Genomic DNA, 13,370 nt, shown 5'->3' on the forward strand with positions numbered 1-13,370 from the left:
CCAGGTTCAAGTGATTCTCCTGCCTCAGTCTCCCGAGTAGCTGGAATTACAGATGCCCACCACCACACCTGGCTAATTTTTGTATTTTTAGTAGAGATGGGGTTTCACCATGTTGACCAGGTTGGTCTTGAACTGCTGACCTCAGGTGATCCGCTCACCTCGGCCTCCCAAAGTGCTGGGATTACAGGTGTGAGCCACCATGCCCAGACTCAGGGAGTTCATTTTTATGCTGTCTCCCTGCTCAGCTGTTGGAAGATATATTTTTATTATTCTCTCCCTGAACCAAAGTAATTGCTAAAGTTAAAATTCCAGCATCACATTAATACCCTAATGGTATCTTTTTTTTTTTTTTTTTAGATGGAGTCTTACTCTGTTGTTCAGGCTGGAGTGCAGTGGCCCAATCTCGGCTCACTGCAACCCATACCTCCCAGGTTCAAGCAATTCTCCTGCCTCAACCTCCCAAGTAGCTGGGACTACAGGCATGAGCCAACATGCCTGGGTAATTTTTGTATTTTTAGTGGAGATGGGTTTCGCCATATTGGTCAGGCTGGTCTCAAACTCCTGACCTCAAGTGATCCACCTGCCTCAGCCTCCCAAAGCGCTGAGATTACACGTTTGAGTCATTGCACCAGGCCCTTAATGGTGTCTTTTGTGAATGGATGGAAAGGAAAGTGATGTTGCCTGAAAGGGAAGCTGTTCAGAGAGACATTGTACTTTTTGGTCATTATTAAATCCTTTTTTAAAAAGAGACTGAACCTTGAAAAACTATATAGCTTATTATTATGACCATATAAAAAATGTTAAACAAGGCAGCCCTATAAGTGGATCTTAAAGGACATATTCTAGTCAAGTCATTTTTGGAAAATTAGAATAGAAGGGTTTCATACTCAGAGGGCATGGTCCAAAGGAGTCCTACCTCCACCTACAATAGCATGAACCTGGCGAAACCCTTAACCTTTCTGTGCTGTAAATTTCCCATGTGCACACAGAGGTGAGGATACTGGGTCTGTCTAATCACAGAGTTCCTGTGAGCATCTCATACATTTTAAATACATTTAAAATTTTTCTGAAAAGCTGTGAGGAATACTGAATGTGAGGTAGTCGTGTTTTTATTCGTTTGTCTTAAAACCTGGCAGCTAAGAAGTTTGTTCATCTTGTGTAGACAAGGAAACTATTACATTACATAGGCATTTTCCTTTGCAATTGAAACTGGCTGAATTGTCAATTATCTCAGCTGAAGATAAACACAGATGTGTGTATGGAATCAATTTTCTTTCATTCCAATTTCTTCTGTCATTGATCATATGATTTCATAAGCTTAGCAGTAATAGGAAATATTTTAACAGCAGCATTCTAACATTGGTAGGAGTTGAATTCTTCAGTTATATCACATTTCACTCTGAAATTTTGTATGTCTTTTACTCTCTTATGATTTTTTTCCCATAGACCCTTATTTTCTGAATCAAAGGAACTCACAAACTAATTTTCTATCTTCTACCTAAACTCTGGTTCTCTTTTAATTCAAATCCTGCATACTGAACCTGAATCTATGGTTTACATTATATGACAAGAAAGCATTCAATCAGCCTGGTGTATCTACTCTATCCAGTTTTGACAAATACATAGAGTGAAGTTTCAAACTCCTACGTAATTTAGGTTTTTTGTGACTAACCAATACCACTACGGCAGCTAATTTAAGAACGTTTTTCCCACTCAGATTTTTATAGCTTCCTCCTACATTGTTACTAAGAAGAAAAATAGACAAATATCACATCTTGAGTCACGAAGTATGTGTCTCATTAGGGCTTTCTTGAATTTCAAAGAAATTTCAGGGTGAATCCATATATATATAATCCTCCCTGAGACGTATTAGGCTGAAAAAGCGAAAGCCACTTACTGAGCTTTTGAGTTTTGAGTCAAACGGCATTGCCCTGCCAAGGCCTATACACAGTTCATATGAAGCTTATTGTAACCAATCATAAAGGAGAGAGGAATTTAGTAAGAATCCTTGTCCAGACATTTGTTGATTGAACTTTGCAGAGATTGGCAGAGATTGGCTGACCTCCTTAAAGTCACATCGCTGGCTCTTGGGTGCAGAGCTGGAATCAGAATGCGAGGCTCTAGCACAGTTCAATGCCCACCGCGCCCCCCCCAACTACTTCATGGCGCCTACTATATGCTTTGCTGCTTCATGTGCCAAACCTTAAGAAAGTCAAGAAATAGAAGAATTTTGTCTGTTTGGTTGCTTCATTTTCCAACCAAGAGCAGTCTATTAGATTATTGGGGAAATGGTGGTCAATGGAGATGTGACTAAATCTTTCTGCTGTGAAATTTAGGCTTTTTGAAGTCCAAACACAGATGGAGAAATGTAATTAAACCTTTCAAATTGTTATCAAATCAAATCAAGAGAAAAAAATTTCCACCTCAGTGAACAACTGTGTTGAAAATATGGGTCAACCTGAATATAAATTTGTTTATTTATGAAAAGCAAATTAATTCTTCCTGTTCTCCAAAACTGACTTATTTAGCCTCTGCGTTAAGGACATCTTACTGAGTGACTTTGGGTAGAATAAATAATCTAATGAATTAAAAGTAAGGAGAATTAGCTGAGCCCTTGCTTAGTACCCAAGTTTTTGTGTAGTACTAATGAGCTTATTGGTGGACAAGGAAGTTTTCCCTTCTAACTAATACATGCTAAATCATAGGAGCAAAATACATCTCATGGCAACTGACTGCTAGGCAGTTAATGTGTTACTACCATCACTAGTTGTCAGCTCCTTATTTACTAATTACTCATGGATCTGGCTCACAGAAGTTTGGGCATATCAATTTTTCTAAACATATTGGAGGTTTATTTCAAAAATAATTTTGACTTCTGTAAATAATGTAGGACTGTGGTTCTAGTTTAAAGATTATTCTTAAGAAGTCACTTGAAGTTCATTGGTAATAAATTTGAAGTCACATGTTAATCTCATGTGATGAAAGCATCATGATTCAGTGAAAAGGGTAATAGATTTGGAATCAGAGTAGTTGATTCCGTTTCTTGTTGATTGAGTGATCTTCAGAAAGTTACATATGTTCACTGAGCTTTAGTTTATTATCTGTTAAACTGATATAAACTTCTTATTTTATTTTTATTTTTTGAATTTTTTGAGACGGGTCCTCGTCTGTTGCTCAGGCTGGAGTGCAGTGGCACAACCACAGCTCACTGCAGCCTCAACCTCCTGGGCTCAAGCGATTCTCCCACCTCAGCCTCCCTAGTAGATGAGACTACAGGCACATATGACCAAGTCCAGCTAATTTTTTTACTTTTTGGTAGAGACAGAGTCTCAATATGTTGCCCAGGCTAGTCTCCAACTCCTGGACTCAAGCAATCTTCTGACTTCGGCCTCCCAAACTGCTGGGATGGCAGGTGTGAGCCACTGCACCTGGCCAACTTCCTATTGAATAAAGTTATTCAGATGGTTGCATGAAAAAGATTTTTGACACTCAATAAGGGAAAAGTTATTCTAATATAAAAAATTTAATTAAATGGATAATAAATTAAGGAAAGCATGACAGGGCTAAAAATCTAGTAGGTAGTGATGGCAAGCTTTCAATATTCTTTTTTATTCCTCAGAATACTATTTTATTACTCAGAAGGAGTAAAGAGGAAGACAATAAATTGACAGTAACGTTGAGGTTTTATGCATAGGAAGAGAAGGCTAGGACAGATGGAGGGTTCTGTAGAGGAAGCTACGTATGACCTGTGCTTAGAAGATGCAAGGTGTCTGGATATGTCGATACTGAGGTAAAGGGTGTTTCAAGAAAAGGAAACAACATGTTTACGAATCTTGAGACAGGAAATTTGTGAAATGTATGCAGTTTGGTACCTGTGGCAGTTATAGAACCGAACTGAGGTCCACTCACCTGGTGCAGTAAAACCAGATATCTACACTAAGGTTTTGCAGAAATAGAAATAAAAGGCATGGCTGGACGTGGTGGCTTATGCCTGTAATCCCAGCACTTTGGGAGGCCGAGGCGGGTGGATCACCTGAGGTCAGGAGTTCAAGACCAGCCTGACCAACGTGGTGAAACCCTGTGTCTACTAAAAATACAAAAATTGGCCGGGCATGGTGGCGGGCGCCTATAATCCCAGCTACTCGGGAGGCTGAGGCAGGAGAATAGCTTGAACTTGGGAAGTGGAGATTGCAGTGAGCAGGGACTGTGCCACTGCACTCCAGTCTGGGTGACAGAGTGAGACTCTGTCTCAAAAAAAAAAAAGGCCAGGCGTGGTGGCTCACACCCATAATCCCAGCAGTTTGGGAGGCCGAGGTAGGTGGATCACAAGGTTAGGAGTTCAAGACAAGCCTGACTAACATGGTGAAACTCTATCTCTACTTAAAATACAAAAAAAAAAAAAAAAAAATTAGCCCGGTGTGGTGGCACATGCCTGTAGTCCCAGCTACTCAGGAGTCTGAGGCAGGAGAATAGCTCGAACCCAGGAGGCGGAGCTTACAGTGAGCTGAGATCATGCCATCACACTCCAGCCTGGGCGACAGAGCGGGATTCCATCTCAAAAAAAAAACCAAAAAACAAAAACAAAAAAACAAACAAAAACAAAAGAAAGAAAGACCTTTGCAGAGCACTAGGCAAGCAAGGAGGACCAGGCAGCTAAACACTCAAACCCTGAAAGGCAGGGGTAAATTTCGGGAAAGCAGAAGCTACTGGTAAAATCATAAATCAATACATGGAGGTTACACATTGGTTTTGGCCTAAAAGGTGGGGTATCTTGAAGCAGAGGCTTATAGGTCATAGGTAGTTTCAGAGATTTTCTGATTTGTAATTGGTTAAGGAATAGAAGTTTTGTTTAAAAATTTGGAGTCAGCAAAAAAGTGCTACCTAGCTGAGGGGTATGATTTTCTCCAAGCCCGTCAGGAAGAAAGAATGATGGTCAAAATTTCGTCTTCAATTTTCCCTTATCTGAGGTCTACAGGCCATTGGATCCATTTGGTGGGTGTCCTCACTAGAATCTGAGTCCCTGGAAGACAACACAGGGACATATGTTAAAATGTCGTTTTTAGTTTCTATAAGGAAAGCAAACATCTGTGAACTCTAACTTCCTTGACTATAGTTTTAGTCTACTATTACCTTTTTTTTTCTTTTTTTTTAGACAGACTCACTCTTATCACCCAGGCTGGAGTGCAATAGCGCGATCTTGGCTCACTGCAACCTCTGTTTCCCGGGTTCAAGTGATTCTCCTGTCTCAGACTCCCGAGTAGCTGGGATTACAGGCACCCACCACCACGCCCAGCTAATTTTTGTATTTTTAGTAGAGATGATGTTTCACCATATTAACCAGGATGGTCTTGAACTGCTGACCTCAGGTGATCCACCCACCTTGGCAGCACAAACTCTACCACCTGGCTGTAACAAGTCTTTAACAAGTCACTTATTTGCTTCTGTGATTAGTTGGCTACGTACCTGGAATTTCGCTTGAAGGAATTCAGGATTTTACTTTATTTCCATCTGTGGAAGTGCACAGGCCCCTAAAAAAAGGGGGTCCCTGCTTCATCTCAGGACAGGAAATAGCTGAGAGTAATTGAGAACAACAGAGAAAGCTTCCCAGGCCCATGGGCAGAGATTCTAAGGTAAAGAGCTTTTTAATCCTTCCTGAAGATTCGCTGTATCATTTTATTTGGGTCTCTCGATGATTTTACAGCATAGTTCCCTCTTTCTGTTCAGCATAGTTGACGTGGCCTTTCTTTTCAGAGCTTCTTTGGCAGCAATCCCAGACAACCTTCACCTCTCAGAAAAATGGAGATTCATTACTCCTGTTTGAGGGAGGGTAATTCAAAAGAAACACTTACAGATCCTTAAAATGATTAATGGCCTCTCAAGTTGGATGCTGGGTTGTCCCAGACCTGTCTCACTGTGTAAACTTGAAATAAGGTTAGGAAGTTTGCAGCTTAGGTGTGGACATTTTACAGTTACGGAACTAAAGATACACAGTTCCTTCCTTCAGTATTGGCATGTGATATAAATGTGGAACACAGGTATTCCCTTGAAAGACCACCATTCACTCTGTCTTCCAAATTAAGCCATTTGCTTGAGCATAAAATAAATGAAAGACCCAGTGTTAGTAAAGCAAGTCACTCAATATCATTGAATTCTTGGTTAGTGTATGGTGACTAGTCATGTCTATCTTTCGTTGGTGTTATTTTTCACCTTTATGTCTGCACCTGATCTGAAGGGAATAATTAAAAGATGAATGTGAGAAATAAGATTTGGCAATCTGTGAGGTAGGACTGAAGTGAGATCCAAAGTGAGCCATGTTACATTTTCTTTATTGACTCTAATAAGTGGAAATGACATTTGCAAATTTCTTATTTCTTATACAATCATTCAATATAATGAAAGAATATCCAACATAAAACTATATAATCTGTCAAAATTAATCTCTTATTATTACACACCACACACACACACTCGTCCATATAGCCACACCTTTTCCACACACACACTTCCTGGCCTTATGTCAGAAGAATTTCTGAGTGTGTATCTGTAATGGTCCATTAGTTGTCCATTAGTTGTGGGTGTAGATTTTGTATTACTTTCCAAAGACTTGCTTAGGCTGCATTGTAGATTGGATCTAGTGGGTGGGCCCTTATAAGATCAAGGTTCAGAGTGGACTCAACATTCAAGCATTAGGAGAGCAGGGAGATAGCATGTACCCACAGTGAGAGCAAGTAGCATCCACCCTGTCAAAGCTGAGAGGTTTTTATAATCCTAGTATCTTGGCCCTAGATATGATTACTGCATACATTGGTGCTACGACCTCTACCACCTGGCTCTAAATTTTATGTACATACTGTAAGGGGGAAAATTAGTTTGCTCAGGGCTTGTAACTTAACTTCAGAAAGAGTCACCTCAGTGCAATTTGCACATCAGAGAATGATACTTTGTATGTCGTAAAAACGTTATGTAAAGCAAGTTTCTGACTTCACCCACAGGCTAAGTGCAACTTTGTAAGAGTGAACCATCACTGGGTTTTAGTGTCTGGTTAAAAGCAGGAGGTACACATTGGGTTGCCAGTATTACCTACCAGTTGCTTGTGAATGAATTTTAATGAGACTGACATAAGGGATGTGAATAAATGATTGAAATTCAAATAGCTCATAATAAATACCAGTTCTGGCAGGCCAATATACATACACAGTATGAGTCTGGAAGACAGTATGGTTTCGTTTGAAAAGTTCAGAGTCATTACAACTTAATTTAAGACTTACCTTCTGCTAGATTTGGTGTATAATTATAAGGTCTTTCTCTTTTTTTCCATTCTGTCATTAATGGATGAGATAACATGTTTTACTAAGTTTTGATTGGATTCAGAACTAGGTAAGAGTGATGGTATCTGTTAGTAGAAAGGAAAGCAGTTAGAGTCCCAAGCTGTGTGTCTTCAGTTTATTTAGCAGTCAGTGTCTGTTAGGATTTTTTTTGTTTTTGTTTTTTCATAAGAGAATGCCTTGAAATAGCTCAGAGGATGATTTTGCCATCAAGTTTAAGAACTTGATGAGTTTAGAATGTATGACAATAATACCTATATTTACCATGAAACATTTTGTGAAAGATCTCAGTTTGAACAAACTTTTCTATTGGAGTCCATTAGTCTATTGAAACTTCCTCAAGAAATCCCATAAATTGGGCCAGAACCATTTCCTCCTGTTGGTGAGAAGGAAGAATTGATGGAGAAGTGATAGTGGAGTATTTATCAGATTCATAAAACAGGAAGAAAGTTTCAAGTCATATGTGACTTCCAGTCCATTGCTTAGTTTCCTGAGTTCCACTTCCTTCCATTCAAAGTTCCTACAAAATATATGTATGAGATAAAAATAATTAATTATAATTCTCCCTTCAGTTGCTATAGCAATGGCAGTTTCTTAATGCATCCTCTGTTCTTTATGCCCTTCTGAATTAATTTAGCAAAAAGCAGCCCAATTGTAGAAATAAAGTCCTTTCAAAATAGGTGTCAAGTGGTTTTATAGGGATTTTATGGTGTCTAGATGAGAATTTCTCAAGACTTCTTGAAAGGCCAGGGCCTTCTGACTAGGATTAGAAGGTGGAAGCTGCCCATGAACTGGTTTCCTCTTCCCTTCTATGGCTGTTTTATTTTGAGAACAGTTATTTCTCAAAATAAGTCCAGATTAGGAAATGCATTGAATAATATTCAAACTCCTTTTTTTTTTTTTTTTTACAATCCCATACAAAAAAATAACATGGATTCAGAATTTCTGTATTTCCCTCCCTAGACCCATGTTATTGTCTCTTCTAACTTTTTTTTCTGATTATTCCCAAAGAGAAAAATAGAGTGTTAAAATAATTTTATTCAAAGTGATTTCTAAAATCCTGAAGAGCAAATCTTGTTCTGTTGTTATTTTATATACAGTAAATGATAAGTATCTGACCATTCTAAAAGTACCTTTCTTTACTTGCTAGATTTATTCTTACAGTTGTCTGCAATTATAATGATATTTGAAGCAGAATATACTTTAATAAAGTAAAACATTTCAGATATATATTTATAGAGAATAATTCACTAATGTAAAACTTCAGTATGCTAAGAAACAGGTCAATTTTTCTTCCTTTGAGAAAAAATATTTGGTCAAAAACCCATAACCAAACTCTTTGATGCTGCCTATTAACATCTGAGACAATCAACATAATTAATTGAACAAAGATTTGTATTATCTCTCTCCTTCATTGACCATTTGAATTTATTCATCCAAATTTTGGTCCAACTATGAGTCATCTTTACTGGAATAAAATGGAACCTGGTAATAGAGCTCTAGTTCTAATATATGATAAACAATTTAAAGAATTCAACCCATTGTATTCAATCAATTTTATGGGATTAATCAGGGTTCCATCAGAAAAGCAGAACCAGTAGGTGGTATATACTTGTTGCAGGGACTTTATCATATCCATATGTGTAAGCTTCTTGGCTCTCCAATGATCCCATAAAAATCTCCATTATGGTCTAATGGGGAATTCTGGGAAATGTAGTTTATCTAGCCAAGTCGTTACACGACAAAAGCACCATATGTGGTTTGAGATTTAAATCCAATCACATGTCACATAATGATGGTGATATACTCTGGGAAATGCATGATTCAGTGATTTCATTGTTGTGCAAACATCATCAAGTGTCCTTACACAAACCTAGAAGCTTACTACAGGCCTAAGCTATATGGTATACTGTTGCTTCTAGGCTACATACCTGTATAGCATACAGCTGTATTAAATAGTGTAGGCAATTGTGTCACCATGGTATTTGTGTATCTAAACATAGAAAAGGTTCAGTAAAAATACAGGGTAAGTTGAGCACAGTGGTTCACGCCTGTAATCCCAGCATTTGGGAGGCCAAGGCAGGCTGATCACAAGGTCAGGAGATTGAGACCATCCTGGCCAACATGGTAAAACTCATCTCTACTTAAAATACAAAAATTAGCTGGGCATGGTGGCGCACACCTGTAGTGCCAGCCACAAGGGAGGCTGAGGCAGGAAAATCGCTTGAACCTGGGAGACGGAGGTTGCAGTGAGCCGAGATAGCGCCACTCCAGCCTGGTGACAGAGTAAGAGTCCATCTCAAGAAAAAAAAAACAATACAGTGTAAGAGATAAAAAATGATACACCCTATGGGGCACTTACCTTAATGGAGTTTACCAGAGTAGAAATTGCTCTGAGTGAATCAGTGAGTGAGTGGCAAGTGAATGCAAAGGCCTAGGACATTGCAAACTATTGTAGACTTTATATATGAACACTGTACACTAAGGCTACACTAAATTTATTTTTAAAAATTATTTCTTCAAGAATAAATTAACCATAGCTTACTGTAACATTTTTTACCTTATAAACTTCTAAATTTTTGAAAACCTTTTGATGCTTGTAATAACACTTAGCTTAAAACACAAGCACAATGAACAACTATACAAAAATATTTTCCTTATATCCTCTTCTATAAACTTTTTTCCATTTTTAAAGTTTTTACTTTTAATTTTAACCTTTTATATTTTTCTGTTAAAACCTAAGACACAAAGACACACACTAGCCTAGGCCTACACAGAGTCAGTCAGAATCATCAATATCACTGTCTTCCACCTCCACATCTTGTCCCACTGTAAGGTCTTCAGGGGAAATAACATGCATAGAGCTGTCATCTCCTATGAGAACAATGCTTTTTTTTTCCAGAATACCTCCTAAAGGACCTGTCTGAGGTTGTTTACAGTGAACATTTCTTTTTTGTAAGTAGAAGGAGTACACTCTAAAATAACCATAAAAAGTGTAGCATATAAAATATATAAACAAGTAACAGCCATTCATTACCATTATCAAGTATTACGTACATAATTGTATCTGCTATCCCTTTATATGATGGACAGCACAGTAGGTTTGTTCACACCAGCATCACAACAAACAAGTGAGTAATGCGTGGTGCTATGATGTTAAAACAGCTACAGTGTCACTAGGCAATAGTAATATTTCAACTCTGTTATAATCTTGTGGGACCATCATTGTCTATGTGGTCTATCAGTGGCCAAAATGTCGTTATGTGGTATAAGACTGTACTTCCTTTGAACCTTCAGAGATTAAAAAAAAATGTAAAATGCCCCAATCTACCTCAAGCTTCTTGCAAACGGTCTTTTCAAACCTGATTTTAAAAATCAATCATTAGAACTGTAAATAATACAAAGTGGGAAATGACACTAACTTTTGCCAAACAAAATATTGCATCTTAAAAAATAATCATCGAGTAACCATATGTCAATATAAATCACACATATATTGCTTGTTGTTATTATGCAGAGCAGGCACACCTCAGAGTCATTTCTGTTTCTGTTCCAGACCTCTGAAATAAAACAAATATTGCAATAAATTGAGTCACACTATTTTTGGTTTCCCTGTACATATACAGGTTATGCTTACAGTATACTATTAAGTGTGTAATAGTGTATGTCTAAAAAACCCATGTACATACCTTAATTTAGAAATACTTCATTGCTATAGAATGCTGAAACGGAGACATAAAGTGAGCATATGCTGTTAGAAAAAAGGCACAAATAGACTTACTTGATGCAAGGTTACCATAAACCTTCAATTTGTAAAAATGCAGTATCTGGGAAGGGCAATAATGTAATACACAATGACACAAGCTATGCCTGGATAATATAATGAACAAGAGCAAGATCTTTGAAATCTGACACTTGGAGAAATGTGAGTACTAACACTTGTCAGCTGCTAAACCAGCACTTTCTCGTACTCAAAACGAAGACAATACCTAAATCTTAGGATTGCTTGAAGGTTAGTTTTGATAATGTATTACATACCTTCTTTCATCTAGCTGTTAGCATAGTGCCTGGGACATAGTAACCACTAAAAAATTATAACCATAGTTATTTTTAATAAAGTGTTCACCATTATTTTTAAAATTTTTTTAGGCTTTTATTCATAAAACAGTGATTGATAGCTTTGACCCTATTTTGGTTAAATGAAAATCCTGACAGTACTCTATCAAAAGGTGAATATAGAGATTCTAAAGTGCATTCTTGGTACCTCATTTATTTTTCAGGTTTTTGAATTTTAAATCCCTAGTGCTGAAATGAGCTTTCTGCTGTCACTCATTTGCTTCAGGGCTGACTTGTTTTGAAGCCAGTGGGCAGCAGAGAAAAGCACCTGGTAAGTGGTGCAGCAGGAGAAAACTCCTCTGTTGAGACACACTTTTCTTATCCTTGTCATTCCTGTACAAACCTGCTTTATTTGCAGATGGTGAGATCCTGAAGCCAAATAATGAGCAAATGCAATTAGGGGAAATGTATAAAATGTTTTTAGGTAAGACTGACTTTCCTTCACTCCTCCGGCTGCAGGAATTGTAATTATTTGTAGCAGGAAGTAATAAGGGCAAGGAAATTTATTCTGGCTCTATCCTATAAAATGGGTGAAAGTGGTAATTTGTAATCCTCAGTGGGTTTGTTTCATCTGCCTGCTGAAGAAATATTGTGCTTGTGTGGGGTTTTCAGATATGAGGATGAACTTAAATCCCTCTCTCTCTGTCAACAATATCTATTTTAGGAAAGCTGTTCTACTCTTTAAAACAAATGTCGACTTTTAGGATAAAAATAGACTGAATAAACCTTATTCTTATATGCAGGCATTCTGAGAGTATAGGACCATACAGCATAAGGGAGGTGGTGATAAGGCAGAGAATTTTATCCCTTACTTTCTCAGCAATTCTCATCAGATATAAATAAAGATGTATTTGAAAATATAGAATGACTTCAATGGTATTGAAATTTATTAGACTTGGAGTCAGAAGATCTGTTTGAGCTATAGTTTTGCCACCTGCTATTTTCTTTAGCTTGGTACTTATGATCTTGGACTACAGATTTATCCACAATAAAACAGGGATGATAGCATTTGTTCTATATACCATATAGTATTGTTGGAAAGATTAAATATCATAATGAAACATTATACACAAGTATGTATAATGTATAATGTTTCATTATGTTATTTGATAATAGAGGTGCCACTACTTTATTACCAAACTACCAGTGAAGAAAAGTAATAGAACCAAAGAGCTAGAATATGCCTTGAAGTAAATTTTGAATAATTTTAGGACTGTTATTTGTTGGGTCAACATTTATTGCATATGGCTAATGGATTTAATCATTTTCTTTAGTATTCTTTATATATTATATGCCAAGTAAAAAATGTTATTTATAATAATGTTAATTATGATGGCATGCTTCAAATTTCAGGCCCTAGAGGTTGTCAATCTAAATAACAAACAGAGACGCTCTCTAAAAAAAAAAGATGTTTATTTGGGTATAGGGCATTGCAATGGGAGTATGTGTGCCATAGTAAACTACGTGCATATTCAGGGAGATAAAAGAAGACCAAAGGCTTTTTTTTTTTTTTTCTTTAAATGAGGAGGATTATATAATCATTTTGAAACAATTGTCCTTGACTACAAGGAGCAATAACAAGGGTGGTGCCAGTTATAGGTTAGACAGGCAGTTTTTGGGAAGATGTCCTCCTAGAAATAATTTTTTTTGCATAAGGTTGTGATGGCGTTTGTACAAGGTAGTGGTTTTTGCGAGTCTTTTGTGATAGTTCTTGTGATCAGGCATGTGTATATGAGAATCCTCCCTTCATAGTCTTCCTGGCTCTATTTCTCAGAGTTTTAAACCCAAGTGACTGTGACTCCATTTTGATTCTGAAAACTTTCACGTTGTCTAAAGAATTCTGGAAAAGTACATAGTAATGTGGCTGCTCTAATCCTTAGTTTAATATTAGAACTTATGGGACAGGGAGGCTGGTACACATAATTTCAG

This window comes from Macaca nemestrina, chromosome 10 (genome assembly GCF_043159975.1).
Source record: "Macaca nemestrina isolate mMacNem1 chromosome 10, mMacNem.hap1, whole genome shotgun sequence".
Lineage (NCBI taxonomy): Eukaryota > Metazoa > Chordata > Mammalia > Primates > Cercopithecidae > Macaca > Macaca nemestrina.